This window comes from Schistocerca nitens, chromosome 4 (assembly GCF_023898315.1).
Source record: "Schistocerca nitens isolate TAMUIC-IGC-003100 chromosome 4, iqSchNite1.1, whole genome shotgun sequence".
Lineage (NCBI taxonomy): Eukaryota > Metazoa > Arthropoda > Insecta > Orthoptera > Acrididae > Schistocerca > Schistocerca nitens.
Genome location: NC_064617.1, coordinates 896,212,624 through 896,237,538, shown reverse-complemented (window position 1 = coordinate 896,237,538; position 24,915 = coordinate 896,212,624).

Below are 24,915 nucleotides of genomic sequence, written 5' to 3'. Positions count from 1 at the left end.
ACGGTACGGGGAAAAAAATCACATGTCGTTTTGCGGTTGTAAAGAACAAATCGATGGCTCGCGTTGCCTTCACTGGGATGATAAATTCAGCTTCCCTTTCCCATGCACATAAGTAATTGTAACGATGAAATCTGAATAGACACCATCTTTCAGGTGTACAATCACGCCTACCATCTTTCCTTTATATCGCACAATCTCTTCCGGGTTCTAACATGTGTAAGACTGGTTCTGATCTATCTTCCTACCAAAGTTCCACAAGGACACTCTGTGAGTGTTTCTGGAATTTGGCGTTGAACTTGACGTTGGAAGATACCATCTCACACATGTAGTGTTCAGAAGAGTGCAGCAGTACAGACAGTGATGCAATCAGACAATGACCTCAATGTCGGTTTCGCTACACTCCCTGTAAAATAAACATTATCGCTAACAGAAAAGAGTGTATGGGTTCAGGCGTAACAACATTTTAGCAAAAAATTGAAACTATTAGATTTTCGTAATTAAGGTTTATTTTTACTCTTAAGTATGACTTTTAGAGACAGAAGTGATGAAACTTTCTACAGGACCTGACCATCATTTTGCAGGACAATGCTCAAGCACGTACAGTGCCAGCTGTTACTGATTTGTTTGACTGATGGGGCTGCTAAGTGCTATACCACCAACACCACTTCCCTGATTGAAGCCCTCGTGAGTTCAGCTCAGTTTCTAAACTGGAGGAAACACTTCACAGCATTCGCTTCAGAACTGCTACAAATTCATCGGGCAATAGACCGCGCCGCTCGAACTGTCAACACAACTGGCACTGCTAAGAGTATCCTACGACTTCCACACCGCTGGCAACGGATTATACACAATGTTGGTGACTACTTTGAAGGTCAGTAAAACTTTGAAACACGTATCTATTTTGCACGATCTGTAAATAAATAGTTGCGCACGTAAAGTTACAACCCTCGTATCAGTCTAAGCGTCTCGGCGAGAGCTACAAATTGGCTTCCTGATCTTCATTGTACATTAATTAGTAAAGAAATTATTATACTTTTGCTGACTGGAGGTTACAGAAAAATTTTCGCATGCTATGTCTTTTTGTATACAATGATCTGCACAGAGGCAGAATCGTGCTGCTCCCCTCTTCCATATGAAGTACCGTCCTCCGTTGTATGATTAACCGTTTGCTTTGTATGAGCGCAAGCGCGAACAATGTAGTTAGCTGGCATTGTGCGTCCAACGGCTGAGCTGACGTCACGTCCGTATTATTTCAAGTTTGACAGATACGCATGACGCAGCCGCCGGACAGCGGGCTGCGCGCGCAGAAACGGGGCTGACACAAATTAGTGCACGGACCAAATCAAGCACTGCAACCGACTACACACCCAGGACCAGCTGGCACTGCTGCCAGCCTCTACGTCATGGAATGCGCGCCATTCAATCGCCGCTGGTAATCAAGCCGTCTCTTTCACACGTAAACACAGTCTGCCGTGTCACAACTGCCATAAGGTTTAGCTTGATTCATTAGTTTCGAGTCAACCTCTGTCTAATGGCGTCGGTCTTTAGATCACCTCAAGCGTCGCTTAGTACTGACTTTGTGCCTTATTAGGAGCTGTTTGACTATTGTATCCCATATTTTTTAACTCTCTACGCACAGCCATTTCACTAGCTGGACAGCTGGTAGCAATTTGGAACTCGGAGTGATTCGTTCTGCTGATTACATGAAATTTCTTGTTGTGTACATAGTTCCGCGTAGTCAGCGCGTACACAACTTTCCCACTAGAGCGCGCCCCGCTAAGCACAACAGCGCAGGCGCAGCGCTCGTCCGTCTCCGCACTACGCGATGGCGCTGTCTTAGAGACGGACCAAATTCTGCTTCCGCCGATCCGCGTATTAATATGTAACGCAGCCATTGAGATTGCTGCTAACGTAGAACCTTTTCTCCTCACGGATCACACTCGCGCAGTGATACCTGAACGCGCGAGGTATTATAACGAGTGTACAGACCTCCGATTAGTCAGTCTGCATTAGTCTGCATCAGCCTGCATTAGTCTGTACCAGTCTATAGTCAAGTTTCAGTCTGCGCCTAGTAAGATTATCATATTCCTGTACATAGCCATGAAGAGAAATGTATAGACACTTTGTCAAGTATCAGAGATATGTGAGAATAAGATTAACGTACCAAGACCAAAGGAACTTCAGATTGTCAATTGTAAACAGCATCCAGAATCAAGTTACGTAATGTATATGCTTTTTATTATTTTAATGTGTGTGAAAATTAATCAAGTTCTGTTTAAAGTTGGTCACTGTCAATCTGCTACTCTAAGCGTCCAAGTGGCATTTCTATCGTCTGACCTAACGGCAGAAGATAAACACGCCACGATAAGTCCACGATACATATTGCTGACACTCGCCCACTTCGTTAGAGCGACAAGTCAAATAATCTGATGGTGTGTGTACCGAAGGTCTTACAGTACGCACACCACATTTCTTATGACCACCGTTTTCAATACTTGTCGGTACCTGTCTTGTCGGTACAAGAGGTCTGTCTAGTACTGTTTTGGCTGTTATTCTTCCTTCGTGTTTCCACTTCACAATCACATCACCAACAGTCGACTTGAGCAGATTTGGAACGGTTGAAATATCACTGATGGGTCTGTTACTAGGGTGACGTCCAGTCACTCAGCTCTCCTGAACTACCCGCTCTGCTGTTACTGCATCTATGCTGACAACACAGTACTCATCGTTCCCTTTTGTACTGATGGGTCAACTCCGTATTACGAAGGGAGTGTCCTTATAGATTCCATCTGACAGTGCTTCTTTTGTGCCAAGGACAAACCCCAGTTATCATGATGTCGTTCATCAACAGCGAGCGGTGAACTTACGGGGAGACAGAAGCAAAGTTGGCTTCAAAAATTCGATTTTTAGATTTTAGGATATATGAAATGCCTGGTCTTTCCTGCGTGAAACAGTTTTTGTTTTATATAAATACGACAATTTGTTCGTGAGATATGATGGTTTTCCTGACGCTCTGTGCAAGGCTTATGACTGGGTATGTGCAGAGCAACCCTATGACCCTAATGTCACAATTTGTAAATTAGAGTGCATTGGGCATTTCTAGAAGATAATGGGGTCCGGGTTGAGAAGATCATTGAAAGAAAAGCCAAAAACAGTATTGCAAGATGGTAAGAAGTTAGGTGGTAAAGGTCTCCTGACAAATGTTGAAGTAGAGAAACTACAGAATTATTATGGCTTGCCCATAAGAAGAAATGTAGAGAATTTAGGAAACATGAGAAAAGGTCTATGGTCTATCTTTTTCCATAAGCTTTCCACAAATGAAAATCCAGTGCACGGTCTTTGCCCAAATGATCCTGACACTTGGTGCAAGTACAGGAGAAATGCCAGATATGACCACACACATTCATTACCTGCATCAGTAATGAATGAAATTAAACCTATATTTAGAGATCTTTGTAAAGATACCTTCTTGAAGAAATGTCTTCATGAGAAAACCCAAAATTTAATGAATGTGTGAATTCTGCCATTTGGAAACGGTTACCGAAAACTGTATCTGTTGAGCTTACAGCCCTCAAATTTGGTGTTTGTGATGCTATTTTATGCTTCAATGATGGTGTAATTAGAGAAGTGTATGTTTTGGAATTATTGGGCATAAAATCTAGTGGAAATGCTGCAAAATCCTTGTTGCAAATAGATAAAGAGAGAACCCACAAAGCAGATATTGCTAATTTAAAATGCCAGACACAAAAGAAGAGGGGCCAAGAGAAGAAATGATGATCAGTATGATTCAGTTGATGCTCAGTATAGTGCGGGAAAATATTATTGGTGAGTAATTCTCATCAGTAACTATACTAGAATTTCAATATTAAACTTCAAATGGATTTTCTCAAAACTACATTTTATTTACTTTCAGGTACCATTATTTGATAAACTAATGGAGTTAGAAACATGAAATTTGGTCAGTTTGTACTGCAGATGGTAATAAGTTATTACAAGTAAATTGAGAACCACCAAACAATCAGAAACTGCTTTATAATAATTAATGTACCAAAAAAAGTTAAATTTTACTAGTAAAAGAATCAAATTTTTTTCTTCAAAACCATAAGAGGTATTACGTTCATTTTACCTGTACATTGAGACATATATGTTACATATATTCAGTAAAAATTTCATTGTTTTATCACTTATAGTTCTTTTGAATAGTGTACCTGTTCAAAGGGTAAAATAGCATTGGCAGAATAGGTATAAAAATTGCCTTCCGTCTCCCTTTAAATACCTAATGTTGTCGTAAGTACCTTTAAACTGGTCGTCTAGAATCCTCAGTAACAGCAGCAGGAAAAAGTAACCAACATAGGAAATCGGCGTTTTTACAAGGAGGCACCAAAGCGGCAGGCCAAATACGAGAATTCTGCAGCACTTTTCGATAGCATAACTGGAAAAAAGTTAGTTAAAACAAGCCATTTTGTTGAATCCTGCCGAGTCGTCGAATATGGAATGTGTAGGAAACCTCCTTTCTCGGATCGCTAAACAATTCAAACAAATCGCATTAATGAGTTTTGTTAAAAAGGAAAAAATACAGTACTTAAATTGTGTTAAACAGATGTGTCGCAAGAAAAGGGCGACAGACGAAATAAGAAATCTCTTCCGCATAACAATTCCAAGTTTGAGCTAATAAAATGTACAAGGTAAGTAACGAGTGTTGACGTTTCTATCTAGTTTCGAGTCTTGACGATGCTGTACAACTGGGCCGAGGCCAGTCGGGCTCGGCGCTTACGTTCTCTTCGCATAGAGGCGGCTGGTGTCGCGTTGTTATCCTGGAGAGAGGACGATCAGCGTGAAATTGGCTGACGTCTTCTTCACAGCCCCCTCTGCCCTCTTTTGCCCGACTGGCGTGCCGGCGTTTGACTTTACGCCGTAACGCATTTACTAGTACAAAAACTATGTTCCTCATACGGCAAGATTTATCTAAGACACTGGATTAAAAATCGAAAATCCAGGATGGAATGCAACAATATTATGAAAAGAATAGTGGCTACTCACTATATAGGGAGACTCTGCGTCACAGATAAATACAAGAAAAAGACTGTCAGAAATAAAAGTTTTCTTCTGCATGGGTTATTACTGCACTGTTCTCGAAAGTTTTCATTTCGTATAGAGACAGAATCAGAATGTATTGTGTTCTGCACGTGTCGATACAGTGTTGTACTTTTTACTTAACAACACTTGACCTGAACTTTTCCTGGAGGAAGGAAAATTTTTCTTTATATAGTAACGCTCCTAGGTGATTTTTTATAATTTTAGGAGCAAGATTTATGCAAAAATATGCATCCGTTTTCAAGCCATACTTTATACACTTGGCTTTATTTTATGGACTACTGTAATAAATAAAATGATCATTCAGTATTTACCATGCAAAACGACAACAACAATATTCAATTACATACACTGGAATATAGTGAATAAACCACATCCGTGTATTCTGCTGATCATGGCTGCTACACTGACATGCTTGTATTTTCAAGGTAATGCCCAACAGTTGGCAGCACCTGCGCATGATGAAAAGGTTGAACATTCACAAATGTGTACCTCAGGTTTCCATTGGGTAAAAATACTTCTGTTTCATCTAAGACACAGAAAACGTTAATGAACACAATTGTAGCCAGTGGGTCTGAAACAGTGAAACAAAGTAATGGTCAAAACATAAATGAATTGGAGATAATTGGCATGCAGTGAATAGTATCCATACTACAGATGTATCATCCAAGCATAAATCAGCCACATTATTTTTGCTTGACAGGTAACAGACCTCACATGCATATCAGGAGTTTGGTGTAATTGGTACATTGTCATAAACAGGTCACTGTATTTAGAGACAAACATTTTCCTTGTCCTTAGGATACAAGGCATACTTATGGTTTTCAGCACAGCCCTTCAGATCATGAACTTCATAAACCAGAAATTATGCTCCGGAAGATAAGCCTAGTTAATCATAAATGATTTACACATTTTACAACGTTTGGAAACAGATACTGTTAGAAAAAGTGCGACTACTTGAACATCATAGCATGTAATTCTCTAATCCGTAACAACGAACATCGTAAGTCACACATATTGTACTTCTTGTTTGCGTTAGAAAATGCTTAATATAGTACATAAGCTGGTATAAATACAGAGGATTAAAAAAATCGACTGTATTTTACCGATTTCGTTTTTCGTTATCTTTTTTAATTTCTTTATTTCCTGCGACGATATGCTAAACGGAAGTAAAAGAATGACAAAAGCATACAGAACATCTTCAAGAATTTAGCAGTAACTATGAAAACAACTATAACTGTTTGTAGTAGATCATCTTTTCTTGTGTGCCACAACCGACTTCAGACAAATGAAAACCCTCGATACGTCAAGAATTTCACCTCACAAAATCATGCAGCAACTCTGATCACGAATTGTGTAGGTTGAAACATTGTAGCTCTTTGCTGTATGATGCATTTGTTGGAGAACTTTCAATATTAAGATGATTTAAGTTGATGAATAAAAATTCTTTTTGGTGCATCTCTCTCTTCGGCAGGAATCCTATGAAGTTTCCTCAGTTCCGCCCTCGAAAAGTGTAGCTGAAGGCTCAGCACCACAGCATTATTTCGCTCAAAACTTCCGAAGATACATAAAACGAACCAGAGGACCTAATGTATCCGGAAATGTCATATGACGCAACCCCAGCCAATCACAAGTCGCCTGAGGCGGCAAGAGGAGGAGTAAATAATAGCCGTGCTTTCCGTTTACAGAGCTTTAATTACCTGAGCATATCTGGTGACCACGATTCGCACTTCGTAAGACGGCCATCAGACTGATCGAGCAAGTATGGTACCGAATTTGAACCTCACGCACGAATCTGCATGTCATCTCAGTCGCTTCACCAAATTTTGAACTTACTACTGGAATGCCGTTGGATTATTGCACATAATGTAGTTACACTAACCTCTTCCTGCCCGTGGACTATTCTATCTCGACATACGCTTCACGAGTATTTTGCCATTCCACAGACCTGAATGTGAAACCATGCCGTAACTATACACTGCTGGAAATAAACACTGCTGTACAATGAAGGCAGCGTGCAACGAGTGTCAGATTAGCATGTAGTGTACTATACGCTAATCTATAAAATTTACAGCATTTCATCGCAAGTGCGCATAGTAGGTAGTCCTAAGGCATTCTACATTTGTTTAATTTAGGAAAGATTACGCTATAGTTTCGTCTGCATCCACATCTACATACACACTCTGCAAGTCACGACAAGGTGCGTAGCGGAGGGTACCCTGTATCATTACTAGTCATTTCCTTCCTAGTTCCACTCGCAAACAGAGCGAGGGAAAAACATCTATATAACTTTGCATGAGCCCTAATTTCTCGTATCTCATTGTCGTGGTTTTTAACGCGAATTGTACGTTGGCGGCAGTAGGATCTTTCTGTAATAACCTCCTCATCTCAGAGTAGCACTTGGAACGTACGTCCTCAGTTACGTGCCGGTTGTATTCCATTCTTTGTCTCCCTCTACAGTTTTTACCCTCTACATCTCCCTATAATATCGTGGATGTTATTCCTTGAGGTTTTAAGGGATTTCCTGTCATTCTTTCCTTCTTCCTGGTATTGTTTTCTGTACATTCCTTCCCTCACCGATTCTCCAGAGAGTCTCCTTATTCCTCACTTTATCAGCCCATCAGATTATCAACATTCTTATATTGCATCACATCTCAAATGCTTCTATTCTCTTCTTTTCCAGTTTTTCCACAGTCCTTGTGTCACCACCATACAATTCTGTGCTCCAAACGTAAATTATCAGAAATTTCTTCCTCAAATTAAGGCCTGTGTGTTGATACTAGCAGACTTCTCTTGCCCAGGAGTACCCTTTTTGTCAGTGCTAGTCTGCTTTTGGCGCCCTCCATGCTCGGTCTGTTATTGGTTATTTTGCTGCCAAGGTAGCAGAAGCCCTTAACTTCATCTCCTTCGTGATCAACAATCCTGATGTTTCATTTCTGCTGCATCTCGTTACTTTCGTCTTTTTTTTTCATTTACTCTAAATCCGTATCATGTACTCATTAGACTGTTCATTCCATTCAGCACATCCTGCAATTCTTCTTCAGTTTCATTGAGGACACCAATGGCATCAGCGAATCATTGATATCCCATCACTTCGAATTTTAATACCACTCTTCAATCTTTCTTTTATTTCTTTTATGTCCTTATCTTACCAGTCCATCTGATTTTCAACATTCTTCTGTAGCACCACATCCAAATGCTTCCGTCCTCTTCTTCCTTGTATAGATTGAATAGCACAGGTGAAAGACTACATCCCTGTCATATACCTTTTTAATCCGAACACTCTCTTCCTAGTTTTCCACTCTTATTGGACCATCTTGGCACTTGATCGAATTGTATCAATCTTTCCCTACAGCTTATCCCTTTCTCCTCATAATTTCGAACGTCTTGTGCCATATGACACTGTGGAACGCTTCCTGGTCGACAAATCCTGCAGTATGTACGCATTTCTCTTTAGTCTTGCTTCCATTATTAACCGCAACATCAAACTGCGTCTCTGGTACCTTTACCTTTCCTTCCTAAGCTGGTCTTAGGTTGTGTTCCAAAAATGAACAGCACAGAGACAGAAGTGATGACACTTTCTGCAGGACCTGACCATTTTACTGGACAATGCTCAAGCACGCACACTGCAAGCTGTTACTGACATGTTTGACTGATAGGGCTGCTAAGTGCTATACCACCTACTGCACTCCCCTGACTTAAGCCCTCGTGAGTTCAACTCGATTTCTAAACTGAAGGAAACACTTCAAGGCATTCGCTTCAAAACTGCTACAAATTCGTCGGGCAATAGACCGCGCCGCTCGAACTGTCAACGTCTTATACACAATGCTGGTGACTACTTTGAAGGTCAGTAAAACTTTTAAACACATATCTATTTTGTACGAGCTGTAAATAAATTATTGCCACTATTAACGTTCCAACCCTCGTACATAAATTTATCTGTAAACTGAAAAAGAAACATACCTCATCCAGTCAAAAATCTCCCGTCTCCTATTTACGTAGTATACCGACAAGAAATAAGAAACATGATAGAAAAGTATAAGTTGTTAGGAGTGAACTCTGATGAAAAATTAAAGTGGAAAAACTATGTAGTAGACCTGCTAAAGCACTGGTTTGGCTGATTTTGCTATAAAAATAATCCCCAAATTTGTGGATGTAGGAGTCAGTAAGTTAAAATATTTTGCATATTTTCATGTTCGCCACATGGGATAGTAATCTGGTGTAACATTCTCTTTTAGGTGAAAAGTATTCATTGCACAGAAGAATTATCTGTGGAGTTCATACATGTACATTTTCCAGGCATCTCTTTAAGCAGCTGTGAATATTAACCAGAGCTTCACACTACAGTTGTTCATTCATAAATTTTGTTATCAACAATTCACTTGAGTTTGAAAGTAACAGAGATATTCACAAGTACAAACTGATAAGAAAAAATAATCTGCATTGCCTTTTAAGGGGCTCCGGAACGCCCTATACTTGCAATGTTAAAATAACGCTTATAAATTACATCTTTCCTCACAAAGTATTTGAGGTAGGAAGTTGAACTTTTTACAGATTATTTATTGGAATATGGGCTACAACTTAACACAGGGATTTTACAAAATTTTAGTTCAGTTATTAAAGATGATTTTTTTTCATTTGTAATGAAAATTCACAACATTTTTTGCAATTTTTTATTTATATATTCAAAAATATACAGTTTTTTGGAAGAAGGCTGTGTTAAATTATGCAGAAGGTACTGTGTAACATTTACTGAAAGTCTGAAACAAATATGTTTGGAAGATCCTTAGAAAACATGTAATTAGTATGAGAAAATAAAAGTTTTGGGAATCGAGCGACAAAGATTGGATTAACTTTTTAGTGCATTCCAGGTCCATAGGATGGATTATCTTCATCCTCTGCAAACTCCTCCTCCAGCTTCCTCTTGTTCCTCCTCCTGTTTACTCCTGCTTGTATTTCTAGACTCTTTACAGCCCTGTCTGCAGCCCGAAGGCGTTCCTTGTCTAAAGCAAGCATCGCTCGTACCATGTTAGAACCTATCTTCATTCCCGTATTTCTAAATACCTTGCACCTTACAATGTTGCCATCATTGAAAGTCGCAACAGCATCATACACACCAAAGTTAAGTGTTTCTATTCCAACAAATACAGTCTTGGGGATTCTCGACCATATAACACTATTTACACTTTCATTGGGGTTTTGAGTTTTTCCGTGAATACACTTTTTCAACAGTTCACGTGCTGCTAAGTCTCTGAAAATAGGTTTTATCACCTCCATTATTGCATGAGGCAGACTATGCTTAAGAGTGTACACTTCACCAGTTAGCAATCCTTTGTTATATTTACACCAACTGTCTTCTTCTTTGGGACACAAGCTATGTTGGGGATTTTCATCGTCTTTATTGTTTACAGTAATAACACATACCTTTGGCTTTCCAACATTTCTCCTTTTCTTAAAAGCCTTCAGAGGATTTCTAATAACTTTACTTTTACTCATTATTATACTTCAACAAAACAGAGACTCAAGAAACAGAATTAATTACGAATATTTTCGAGATAACGACAGAGTAAATAAACATGAAACAATCGACAATCACACCAGCGATATATATTGAACCATCACAGGTTAGCCACAACACATACTTTATCTCACATCACTAAAATGTACCTGATGAACACGGACGTTAATAATAACACCATTTGACAGCAGTTTAACAGCGCCACAGTGGGTCACGCCCATGTAGAACACATTTCAAAAAAAAATTAAAAATACTTGTAGTCTTCGGAATTGAATAAATTATATATCTATTAAAAGGCAATAGTCTGCAGATTCAGAAAACGCAAAAAAGTAAAAATTGAACTTTTCATGATTTTGAGCCTTTCCGGAGCCCCTTAAGGCATCTAACTTCAGCACATACGATAACGAAATATGCAGCTACGAAACTGTTTGGCTGTCTACTCACAAAAATAAAAAATCTGACAGGTAACAGAAGAGTTTTCAGTTGTAGATTAAAGATGTCTCGCCTTAGCAAATCCTTTTACAGCATAAAGGAATTGTTGAACTTTTACAGTAAAAACCTATAAACGGTCCGTGTGTGTGTGTGTGTGTGTGTGAGTGTGTGTGTGTGTGTGTGTGTGTGTGTGTGTGTGTGTGTTGACACGTTCTACGTAATGATGTTCATTATGAGTATGATCTGTGGAGCAAGTAACTAACTATCATCATATACTTTGTTTTGAAACTTCGTTACTACAGTTTGCAGAGTAGCTGTAATATCTTCCAGTTTCTTTGATACTGTGATGCCATGACTAATGACGAGATATAATTTTTTTTCCTTTCTTTTACTACCTTGGACTTCCTAAATATATTTCTGATGAAGTGGAAATTTTTCATTTGGTTATATAGTGTAGAACATGAAGTGTTTGTGACTATGTTTACTGCTGTTTTCTATACGAGTTCCTTATGCAAAGACTTAGATTTTTTCCGATGATATTACAGATAGTTTTATTAAATGTGTTGTGTGAAATGGAATGCAATAGGCTGAAGTGTTGTAAGAACTGTGGAACGAAGGAGGTATCGACAGTTGTCGGGTCGAACCGTGGGGCAGTCAATCGCGGATCTCGCATTAGTGTGGCGGTACGGAAGCAATTGATGTGTGTAGTAATGGTGTGCGTTTAACACGATATTAATACCGGACTTTCGTGTGTTAGACACGGTTTGAAATTGACTTTATGATAGATATTCTAAACGGATATTGTATTACCCAAAAACTATAGGTTTTTGCAAAATGATGCTTGTGACAGTGACAATGCACTCGTGAACAGACTATTGTCGTCGGTTTGGAATTGAACTGCATTGCATAAACTGTGAATTTAATGTTGCTCATTTTTCTTGACAACGAAATATGATCTATGCTAAAACACTAACCGCAATGTAGAAACTGTGAACTGTGTTGCTGCGTAAGTGACTGTTTTCGCGGGAACAGTGTTATTGTAAACCATGAATATTAACAGCAGATGTACTGTATAACTACGCAATCGGCAAATTATAGCAAATCAAATGTTAATTTATACACGATGCATGGACTGCGACAACCTAACGCGTGTGAAAATTACAGTTAAACAAATACGACCTTCAAGTGGTGCATAAACAGTTACTTTGTTCCGGCCTACGACAAATGGGTGCTACGCAATTTATTACTACCGCCAGCCGAAACAGGATGTAAGGAAAGAGGGTATATTAATGCCAATGACACGACAGGATGAACTTATAGGATTCATATGAGCAACTTCAAACTGCTTCTACCGCCGTCACCCCATCACGCCGACCCAGAACAGGTAAGACTCTAAACCATTCCTCTCTTCGAGAAACTCACAATTGTAACCAATTTAATTTATTTCTGCTTTGTCATAGATTATCTCTTAATATTTCTCTCTGTAAATAAAAGTAGTGTATTGTAAAATCTGTTCACTTTCAGTGTTTGTTGACCCCACGACTAACAGTAGTTTTTACCATCATTTATTTGTTTTTGTTTTTCAATATATTTGTAATAGTCGTTGCATGCGTTGGGTATGTGTTTTGGAAGGGTATGCTCTGATGTGGATATACAGTAGTTTCGACAGGAGAACTTATATGTTGTACTATTAAATGTGGCCAGACGTGTAAGCCGGCAGGGGTGGCCGAGCCGTTCTAGGCGCTACAGTCTGGAACCGCACGACCACTACGGTCGCAGGTTAGAATCCTGCCTCGGGCATGGATGTGTGTGATGTCCTTACTTTAGTTAGGCTTAAGTAGTCCTAAGTTCTAGGGGACTGATGACCTTAGAAGTTAAGTCCCATAGTGCTCAGAGCCATTTGTACCATTTTGAAACAGACGTGTAATTTGAGGCATCCGCCATTGAAGTTATTTATACCGACCAATTACAAAGAAGTATCGTTTTCGCCCTTTGTTCAAGTTAGCATATTAGAGGGAACTTTGAGTATGACAGCTGTCAAAGTACACGATCTTTGTTTACGTAACATCATATTTCCATTCATTCATGTTTAGATGCATATTTATCTGGGTTTAACTGTTCCTGGTTAGCAAAATTACGGTACTGTGTCATTATTTACCAAATTAGCCTCAGAGTGTTTTACAGTTTTACACTAGCAAAGGATTTTATTATCAGAATTTTAACAGGACTGGGAAACTCTTCATACATAGGCTTGCTTTTGAATTTTCCGGGAGTAAAACGGGTTCTTGGGGTTTATACAATATTAATTTTCTTCACGTAGTTTTTCTTTAAATATTTTCTGATTGCCAATTCACTGTCATAGTAAATCTCCAGGAAACGTTTTCTTCACAACACCAAAATAATGTCATCGTCAAAGACTAAATGTACGATGTTTTTATGGTTCAAATTGACACCAAGATAGTCAGATGTTTGTCAGTGTCTGTTATTATTTTCCCAAATGTCACACTAGGAAAGACTAGTTAGAGCCCATCCCACAGCCTGTCACAGCTTCATGGCTGAGAGTCCCAAATGGTTCAAATGGTTCTAAGCACTATGGGACTTAACTTTTGAGGTCATCAGTCCCCTAGAACTTAGAACTACTAAAACCTAACTAACCTAAGGACATCACACACATCCATGCCCGAGGCAGGATTCGAATCTGCGACCGTAGCGGTCGCGCGGTACCAGACTGTAGCGCCTAGTACCGCTCGGCCGCTCCGGCCGGCCGAGAGTGTCTTCATTACATATTTCAGGGTTCACTTCTGGATTTCATTCACATAACTCAACTGAAGCTACCGCTTTCTTACGAATGGGAAACTCATTTAGTGTCTTTATTAGACGCGCCTTATATTTTCCCTGTGTTCACCTGACACTTTTTGTCTTCAAATACATAGTCAGTGGGCTCAAATTTTATTAAAACCATAAATAGTTCAGCACAGTTACTTTGCATCAGTGGATTCTACATTTAGTTTTTGACTGCATGTGGAACTTTCCATTAGAACTCACAATATTCTTTAAATACTTACATTTACATCAGTGACATCTTGTCTCTTCTTAGTACTGAAACTTGTCACAGAATTCCTATGTTTTCACTATGGTAACATTTGAAAAATTAACTATGTAATTTTTTTGTACACCTATTTATGTTACTGTATTACTTCCATGACTGCGTAGTTTTCTACTTTCTACAATACAGTGCCTGATATTTTCGGACTGATTACGCTAAATGTAGTAAGTACAGCCACTGGTTCGCAAAATTTGATCCAATTTCACGCCATGAACAAAACTCGCTATGGTGATATTTCGATTTATGGCACAGTCTTATAACTGCTTCTAATCTTCTAGATAAATAATAGTGAAACGTACGCAGTGGCTGATGAGCTCAGAAAACCAATTTCAAGTTAAATGTGTTAACATCGGTGGTCTAAGGGTCGCCCGCACGGTAGCTCAGCGTGTTTGGTCAGAGAGCTGGCTTCTCTCTGTAATAAAAAAACTGAGTAAAGGGATCAACAGCGAACTTCAACGGATATCATGTTACGTCCACTATGACCCAACACAACAAACAATAACGAACAAAATAGAGAAAAAGGCATACCATCTATTATTTGTAATCAAAACGTCTTCCGTCCTGGGTTCGAACCCCTCTACACCACTTAAATTTTGAATAAAAATCACCAGCAATGGAGCCTGAAGACTTAAACATAAGAAATACCCTCATTCTGACAACGGCCTCTTCAAAGAGGGCAGATGAGGGGACAGAGTCAGGGCACTCTCTTGCCTTGAATGCGATACTGCCCATAAAGGCGGAAGTATCATCAGTGATCAACGGCATGTGGATGCAAAAGGTAATGGAAACCACTGCATTAAAAACACATAGTGTCTATCCATAGGACATGAGGCCTGTAATGGAAAAAGTATCATGATGAACTCTTCATTGGCAAAGGATTCCGGAATAGTCCTCCATTCAGATCTCCGGGAGTGGACTCCAAAGGGTGGGGGGGGGGGGGGGGGTAGGGTACCATGAGAAGAAGACTGAACAATCAATGAAAGGAAACGTTCTGCGAGTCGGAGAGTGGACAGTCAGAAGTATGGACGTGGCAGGAAATCTAGAAAATCTGAAAAGAGAAATGCAGATGCACAGTCTAGATATAGTAGACGTCAGTGATGTGAAATGGAAAGAAGACAAGTATTTCTCGTCAGATAAGGACAGGGTAATATGAACAGTCGTTATGAATGAGAAGGTAGAACAGAGAGTGTGTTACTGTGGACAATTCAGAGATAGGACTGTTCTTATCAGAACCGACAGCAAACCAACACCGACGACAGTTCTGCTATACATACTGATGTCACAAGGTGAAGATGAAGAAATAGAGCAAGTATATGAGAACACATCTAGTAATTCAGGACATAAAAGGAGATCAAAATCTATTAGCCATGGGAGACTGGAATTTGGTTGTACTGGAAGGAGTAGAAGAAATGGTTATGGGAGAATATGGGCTTGATATTATGAATGAAAGAGGACAAAGATTAATTGAGTTCAGCATTAAATTAGAGTTAGTAATAGCGAATACTCTGTTCAAGAATCACAAGAGGATGAGGTATACTTGGAAAAGGCCGGGAGGTACGAGAAGATTTCAGCCAAATTACATCATGGTCCAGCAGAAAGTCCGAAATCAGATACCGGTTTGTAAGGCGCACCCAGGAACATTTGTAGACTCAGATCAGAATGTAGTAGTGATGAAGAGTAGGCTGAAGTTTGAGAGACTAGCCAGGAAGGATCAATTTGGAATGAAGTGGGATACGGAAGTACTAACGAATGAAGAGATACGCTTTAAGTTCTCTGAGGCTATAGATACTGCAATAATGAATATCTCAGCAGATAGTTCAGCTGAGGAGGAATGGACATCTCCAAAAAGGGCAATCATTGAAGCTGGAAAGAAAAACATGGGTAAGAAGAAGGTAATTGCGAAGAAGCCGTGGGTAGGAGGAAAAACATTTCAGTTGATCGATGAAAGAAGGAAGTACAAAAATATCCAGGGAAATTCAGGAATACGGGAATACAAGTCGCTGAGGAATGAAACAAATAGGAAGTGAAGGGAAGCTAAGGCGAAATGGCTGCTTGAAAAGTGAAGAAATCGAAAAAGAAATGATTGTCAGGACAGCCTCAGCATACAGAGAAGTCAAAACAACCTTCTTTGGATTAAAAGCAAGGGCGGTAGCATTAAGAGTGCAATGGAAATTGCACTGTTAAATGCAGGGGAGAGATCGTATGGGTGAAAAGCGTACATTGAAGGCCTCCATGAGGGGGAAGATTTGTCTAATGTTATTAAAAAAAAAGGAGCAGAAGTCGATACAGAAGAAATTATTTAAAAGCAGTCTTGATCACAGCCGATGTTAACTTCTGACCAGTTTCGGCCTTTTAATTAAGGGCCATCATCAGAGTTTGTATCATCTGGATGATTGCGATGGCGTCTGACCCGCTGTGGATGCTTCAGTTACAGTTATAGTGGCTCCAGATGGTACAAACTCTGCTGGGATGGCCGTAATCAAGACTGCTTTTAAATTATTTTATCACAATAAGATCGCCGGTCTGCGACAGTGTTATGTAAAATTACGAAACTGAAGAGATAGGGGTACAGAATTAGAATCATACTTTAAAAGAGCTTTGGAAGCCTTAAACCAAATAAGACATAACATTCCATGAGAACTTCTAAATATGAATCTGGAGATATACCATCTGACTTTCGGGAAAATATCATCCACACCATTCACAAGACTGCAAGAGCTGACTATAACACCACAACTCTGTGGATTATCATACATTTTCTACGTGTTTTTCGAAGTTAGTTTTATTAGTTGTGCTGAATATTATTCTTTTAAATATGTTCTCAAATTACAAATGCTATTTGTTATTTAAGAAAGAGATTATTCATGGAACGTTAACGTTTTGTAAGTAGCACGCTGGCCTAGTCAGGGAAAACATATTGTCAAAGAGTGTAATGAATTGCAAACACATTATCGCTGGGCTTGCGAGCGCACCAAACAAGTAGCAGTTTAGAGTCGCGAGGAGACGATTGGTGTCGTTGGCTGTATCTAGTCGCCGGTGTGGCTATGCAAAACTGAGAAGATAAGTCATTTTTCGAAGTGCGGGGCAGTGAAAACTGAAATGGTTGGCTTGGCGGATGTTTAATATGGGAATTTATTGGTCATAGAACAAATGCAGCAAGAGTGGTTCACATAACATCAAGAGTACTGAGGGCCCTTGTTATTGGTTATGGTACTGCTAGAAGATCAACCTGTGCCCTATTTTACCGCTAAATAAAGCCACTTGACAAACCAACGGCATCATAAAGTGAAGTAAAATCTAGACTTTTTATAACTAGAAGTGTAATAGGCTGACCAGCGTAGTTGGGATTTTTAAATAACATTGTTTTCATGCATATTGTCATGTAAATAGTTTTCGTAAGTCATTATCCAACTAGTATATCCTGTCCCTTTCTATGAACCGAGATAATCAGAAAATGAACTGAAAATGAAGTGAACATTAATTTATTAGATTATCAAAACATAATTTTTCCAGAATGAGATTTTCACTCTGCAGCGGAGTGTGCGCTGATATGAAACTTACTGGCAGATTAAAACTGTGTGCCCGACCGAGACTCGAACTCGGGACCTTTGCCTTTCGCGGGCAAGTGCTCTACCAACTGAGCCACCGAAGCACGAGTCACGCCCGGTCTCACAGCTTTACTTCTGCCAGTATCTCGTCTCCTACCTTCCAAACTTTACAGAAGCTCTCCTGCGAACCATGCAGAACTAGCACCCCGGTAACAAAGGATATTGCGGAGACATGGCTTAGCCACAGCCTGGGGGATGTTTCCAGAATGAGAAACCGGGCGTGAGTCGTGCTTCCGTAGCTCAGATGGTAGAGCGCTTGCACGCGAAAGGCAAAGGTCCCGAGTTCGAGTCTCGGTCGGGCACACAGTTTTAATCTGCCAGGAAGTTTCATAATTTTTCCAATTTTGAAACAATTACTTAATAATGAAATGTTTGGCAGTAGTATGAATGATGTCATAAATAGAAAGATGCAAAAGCCAGTATTAATTCATTTGCTAAAAACAGAGGAACTTTCATAATAAAAAATTGGTAGTAAAACTTCACGTAACTTGGCTACTGAATTTCACTGTCAAAACACAATACTAATTTATAGCTTGTGGCATAATTTAACACATTTATTACAAAGAAGTATCAGAGTAACTGCTATGCGTATGACAGTCCTTACCAATGAGTAAATACAAACAGTCTTTCTGCTTGCTACAATTACGACAGTCAGTATTACAGTAAGCAACGTAACAAAAAGTTTCTGTCCACAGCCAGTAAACAATCTTATTTTAACTGATCTTTGAAAATTAATATTATATGTTGTATGCGTTTGCTATTTGATTATTATTTGATTACTGTGACGTATGTGGTGTACTTGAAAGTGTGCGTTAGGTACTGTTCCTATTTTATGACATCAATAACTATTCTCACGTAAGATTTTTTACGAGTATAAAGTTCAGTTTCAATTTAATTGTTCCTGTTCCGGTGAGGAACTGGCGACCGTTGATTCTCTTCATTAATTAATACTTCGAAAACCTTTTTTCCAAATTTTCCACTAACAAGGGAACCTCCCCATCGCACCCCCCTCAGATTTAGTTATAATTTGGCACAGTGGATGGGCCTTGAAAAACTGTACACAGATCAGTCGAGAAAACAGGAAGAAGTTGTGTGGAACTATGAAAAAATAAGCAAAATATACAAACTTAGTAGTCCATGGGCAACATATGCAATATCAAGGCACGTCTGGGCATAGGAGCGCCGTGGTACCGTGGTTAGCGTGAGCAGCTGCGGAGTGAAAGGTCCTTGTTTCAAGTCTACCCTTGACCGAAAAGTTTACTTACTTTGTTTTTGCAAGTTATGATCTGTCCGTTCGTTCATTGACGTCTCTGTTCACTGTAATAAGTTTAGGGCCTGTGTTTTGCGACCGCAACGCAAAACCGTGCGATTAGTAGACGAAGGGACGTGCCTCTCCAATGGTAACAGAAAACATTTGATCTAGGAAAACACGTCTGATATATTCTATACAACACTGGCGACGGCATGTGCGTCACATGACAGGAATATGTTGTCGACCCACCTAACTTGCACACTTGGCGAATGTGTAAAAAGATTCTTCTACCTTGCCCGATTTAGGTTTTCTTGTGGATGTGATAATCACTCCCAAAAAAGTGATGAAAACGTAAGAGTGTGTCACATAAACTGCAAAAAATGAATGCAACAGTTTCACAGTCGCACAGTTTTCTCTGTGCTCTGTCAAAACATATGTTTATAACGTTTTAAAATTTTTCCCTGTGTAGACCGTCAAATCGTGCATATGTCCAAGCAAATCTGAACACGTCCTGGAATTTTGGAGAGCGAAATTGATTATGTGTGAGTGCCTGGACTCTGATAATCGTCTGAAAATAAAAATTAAAACTGTTCACTGGAGGGAAGACTTGAACCAATGACCTCTTGTACCGCAGCTACTGACGCTAACCACGGGACCACAGCACTCCTCAGCTCACGCTGCTCTTGATGTTACCTATCTTGCGCATGGACTACACAGTTTGTACATTTTGCTCATTTTTTTCATAGTTCCACACAACTTCTTTCTGTTTTCTCGATTGATCTGTGTTCAGTTTTTCAAGGCCTATCCACTGTGCCAACTTATAACTAAATCTGAGGGGGGTGCGATGGGGAGGTTCCCTTGTAAGTACTGTTAATTAAAAATTAGTTTACGTAATAAAAATATATTAAGTCAATCGAACTTTGTTTCTAATCGTCATTGCTAAAGTACTGAGCAGTGGCGATTTGGTTATAACGTTATCTACTTCTCTCGGTTTTCCGTTATTCTTTGGAGTAGATGCCTTTTCCTCACAGATTAGGGACTTTAGGTACACGGTCATATAGAAAAGCTTAATTAGCTGGAGAGGTAGTAGGATTATACTGACAAGTGCGAGAGTTATCACGCAATAAGCTTAACAGCCCATGCGCCAAAGTTGCTGACAAGAATAATATACAGGAGAATGGAAGAGAAAATTGACACTGTGTTGGATGACGATAACTTTGGCTTTAGGAAAGGTAACTGCAGGAAGCAAGACTACAAAAAAATCAAGACCCGTTCATAGGTTCTGTTGGCCTGGAAAAAGCGTTCGACAATGTAAAATGGTGCAAGATGTTCGAAATTCTGAGGAAAATAGTGGTAAGCTATATAGAGAGAGAGGCAGGTAATATACAGTATGTGCAGGAGCCAAGAGGGAATAATAAGAGTGGACGACCAGGAACGAAGTACTTGGATTAGAAAGGGTGTAAGACAGGGGTGCAGTTTTTCGCCTCTACTGCTTAATCTGTATACCGAAGATGCAATGGTGGAAATAAAAGAAAGGTTCAAGAGTGAAATTAAAATTCAAAATGAAATTATATCAATGGTAAGATTCGCTGATGAATTTCTATGGCTCTGAGCACTATGGGACTCAACAGCTGTGGTCATAAGTCCCCTAGAACTTAGAACTACTTAAACCTAACTAACCTAAGGACATCACACACATCCATGCCCGAGGCAGGATTCGAACCTGCGACCGTAGCAGTCGCTCGGTTCCGGACTGCGCGCCTAGAACCGCGAGACCACCGCGGCCGGCATGAATTTCTATCCTGAGTGGAAGAGATGAAGAATTACAGGATCTGCTGAATGGAATGCATAGTCGAAGAGTAAAGAATACATTCTGAGAGTAAATCGAAGAAAGATTAAAGTAATGAGAAGTAGCGGAAATGAGAACAGCGAGAAACGTAATATTAGGATTTATGGTCACGATGTAGATGAAGTTAGGGAATTGTACTTCCGAGGCAGTAAAATAACCAATGACGAATGGAGCTAGGAGGACATCAAAAGCAGACAAGCACTGGCAAAAAGGGCACTCCTAGCTAAGAGAAGTCTACTAGTATTAAAGATAGACCTTAATTTGTGGAAGAAATTTTTGAGGCTGTACTTTTGGTGCACAGCATTGTATAGTAGTGAAACATGGATTGTGGGGAAAAAGGGAACAGAAGAGAACTGAAGCATTTTAGATGCGTTGCTACAGACGAATGTTAAAAATGAGTGGACTGATAGGGTAAGGGATGAGGAGGTTCTGTGAAGAATCTGAGAGGAGAGGAATATATGGAAAACTCTGACAAGAAGAAGAGACAGAATGGTAGGACATCTTCTAAGACATCAACAGATAACTTGGATTGTACTAGAGGGAGCTCCAGGGGGAAAAGCTGTACAGGAAGACAGGAAATATATATAACCAAATAATTGAGAACACAGGTTGCAAATGCTACTCGGAAATGAAGAGGTTGGCACAGGAAAGGCTGCATCAAACCAGTCAGAAGACTGATGACTCAAGATGTTAACAACTGTATGCATTAAATTATATAAACTTTGTAAGAAAATGACTCAGAAGTCGGGCCTACATGGAAGTTTCATGACACTGAGGTTGGTTTCGAAAATAAAAAAATGAAATGTCCTATCACAAACATACGTTGCAAATTTCATTTGCAAAAAAACGAGAACATAAAACGAATGAATCAAAAAAAATTTTTTTTTCGTTTTCCCACAGGTCATTGCAAGGTATATTATATATTTAAAGTCTATTTCTCCTACGAAAAGTGTAACATCAAAATTGAAATGTGGCAGCAATTCCTACTGCCTCCATACAGTTTTATTTCTATTGTAGATGCAGTATCAGTACTATAGGTTCTCAAACAGGGTCCTCATTTGGGTTGCAGAAACTGTTTAAAGTAACTGACTCAGAAACTGTATTAGAATCCAATGAATATGTGAAGTTCGACATTAAAATAATCTTACATTTTGGAAAGTCTACAAGAAATGACACATAATAATAGAAGAGGTATAGGAAACTCCTTTCTACAGGCCCCAGATCATATATATCTGAGCTAAAATAATAAGGTGGACCAGTTGACAGAGGAGATCAATGTCTGTAGCACTGTAATGTTCATTGTACCAGCGCCCTCCGAGTTCAACGAATGGTTTCTGAAACGACTTTCAGATCTGCTCTTACTGTTTCATGAGGATAATCCAAATATATTAAGTCCTTTTTGATTTTATACGTGTCGGCAATGAGCGTTTAAAACACTTTATTTAGTATCAGTGATTATATTTAGACTTTACTTTTTCGTATATGTTGCCAAAACCTATTAATCTCTCCTTTTTGTATTCCTTCCAGTTATAGCTCATGCCATGTCAAGTATATTTAGCTATAAGTTATATGCCTATTTGCATACTTTAAAATAATCTTAAATTACTATGCAAATTCTTTTCTTTGTAATAGATCTATGTAGACTTTTTCGTATTTTGCCGTATTAGTGGCGGTGCGGTTCAATAAAATCAAAAACAAGTAATAAATATATATCGATACCATGAAAAGATTGCCTGCCGTCCACACACACGCTGGTACTTTACAATTCTCCGCCGCAGGCAGATGGGATGCGAGTCTCGTACTCCGTTAAAACAATTGCGCCCGGCCGCTGGCGCCGTTTAACGAAAATGGCCACCCCGGCTGCGAGATGGCAGGGAATACTAACAACACATTATACGCCTCTATTTTTTTCTCTACGCCCTCGCGACGTCCATGGATAGCTCCCACATTTAAAGTAGCGATGTTCACTTATCTGTACTTCACTCCGCCCTGTGCCAATAAGCGCTTGAGAAGCATACTTTAGAGCACTCCACCCACGACTCGCCCTTCTGCAACTCTTAACGTACTCACCATTGTCCTATTTCCTACAAATCAGTGACATATTTAATTCGTCATTTAAAGCAATTTAATCCAGCAATAAAATCTTGATACATTGATGAAACTGGAAACCTTGACCTAAAACTCATTCTCCATTATTTACGTGCTTGATGGGATATGCTGATTAAAATTTCGTCCCAATATGAACTTATTTTCAGTGCAGAAAAAAGCCATTCTCGTATATGCAGAAAGATGTGAGTACATGACTCTATTCGGTTTGTCTAACAGTTCTGGAACTCTTGAGGTTACTGTAAACTGGGTTGCGATCTTTAACTTCCATGCCTCGCTTGCCACTAACGTCATACCACAGACAATAATGACTTTCATGGTGTAGATATGGAGTCAACCGGGATGTGTAGTGTCATTTTGTTGAGTTCAGCGACCAATCTCTCTTCTATTTCAGGCCATCAGACCGACGCCATAGTGCCCATAGGAGACCTGGTGGAAGATCACAGGAAGCAGCGACTTCAAAGATCCATACGTCTCCAGCTGCTGGAATCATGGTGTGGGAAGCTACTGGATACGACAACAGGACAGATTTGGTAACTGCCGAAGGGAGGCTCGATGCTCACCAGTATGAAGCGAAAATGGTAAACACTGTTGCCATACTTTTCATGATCACGGCACCAAATGGCGTATTTTATAATGCTGTTGCAAGACCCGATATTGCAAACAAGCGCCTTGTGGAATGTATAAGTCCTTTACTGGCTTCCCTGGTACCCATGCACCGTGCCTGATATGTGATGGGAGGACGTATACATCCATACAAGTCTCCAACCAACGCTCCTTAGGCATGGCAAAAAAATCCTCAAGACAACGTTCAATAGCTGTCATCTTCCACGACACAATGAATACAAGAGTGTATGCATCCATAAGGGGGTCGCATCTGATACTGATGTAGACTATGAACATCATTTGCGAATGGAATGAAAGTCTGATCATTTAGTACCTGTTATGTAACAAACACCTCCACAAAGTTTGATAAGTATCGGGCTGATTCTTCGTGGTGTAACAATTGCCACTTCCACCCATATATAATTCTCGCGAATTCACTGCGCTCAACACTCAGAAACCGACGATAATGAGTGAGTTAAGCATTTCTGTAAAAATGATTTTAAGTTAAAAAATAATATATCAGAAACAACATGGATGGAAGAAACAAAAGGCAACATAGGGTTCAAATGAGTTCGTAGTGGAAAAGTAGGAAACAAGAAAGAAAGAAGAAGTGTAGTAGTTACAAGATCCCAGTTGATCGATTTGAAGATTAAAATAATAATATAAGAGCCATACCGTCGTTGGACACATATCTCTAGTACTTTCTGCTAAACTATTTTTCCACTAATTTTCAAATAATTAATGCACGAGATCCTATAAATCCACAAGCTCGCTTACTTCAACGTGGCCGGCGCTGGTGGCCGAGCGGTTCTAGACGCTTCAGTCTGGAACCGCGCGACCGCTACGGTCGCAGGTTCGAATCCTGCCCCGAGCATGGATGTGTATGATGTCCTTCGATTAGTTAGGTTTAAGTAGTTCTAAGTTCTAGGGGACTGATGACCTTAGATGTTAAGTCCCGTAGTGCTCAGAGCCATTTGAAATATGAACTTCAACGTGTTATTTTCCTGTGAGTAAGCAAGTTCTTCTCCACATTTCGTGCTGTGAATACTGTGTGGTGTCAGTTGAGGATTTAGCATACCCCTGAGATACTATGAGACTGGAACCCTGTAAATTGATCTCCCCCCATGAAATCATGTGAAATATGAAAACAATGGACAACTGTTTACAGTAAATATCTGAATTAACAGATGCGGCCCAGTAAAAAACGAAACATGGGTACCACAACTCACATAAATATATTGATGGAGGTTTCCATCAAGCTACTAAGTGAGACTAAACGTCACTATAACCATCCGAGTTAATATTAGAACCATTAATGTGATTCTAGCCACGGAATAAACAACA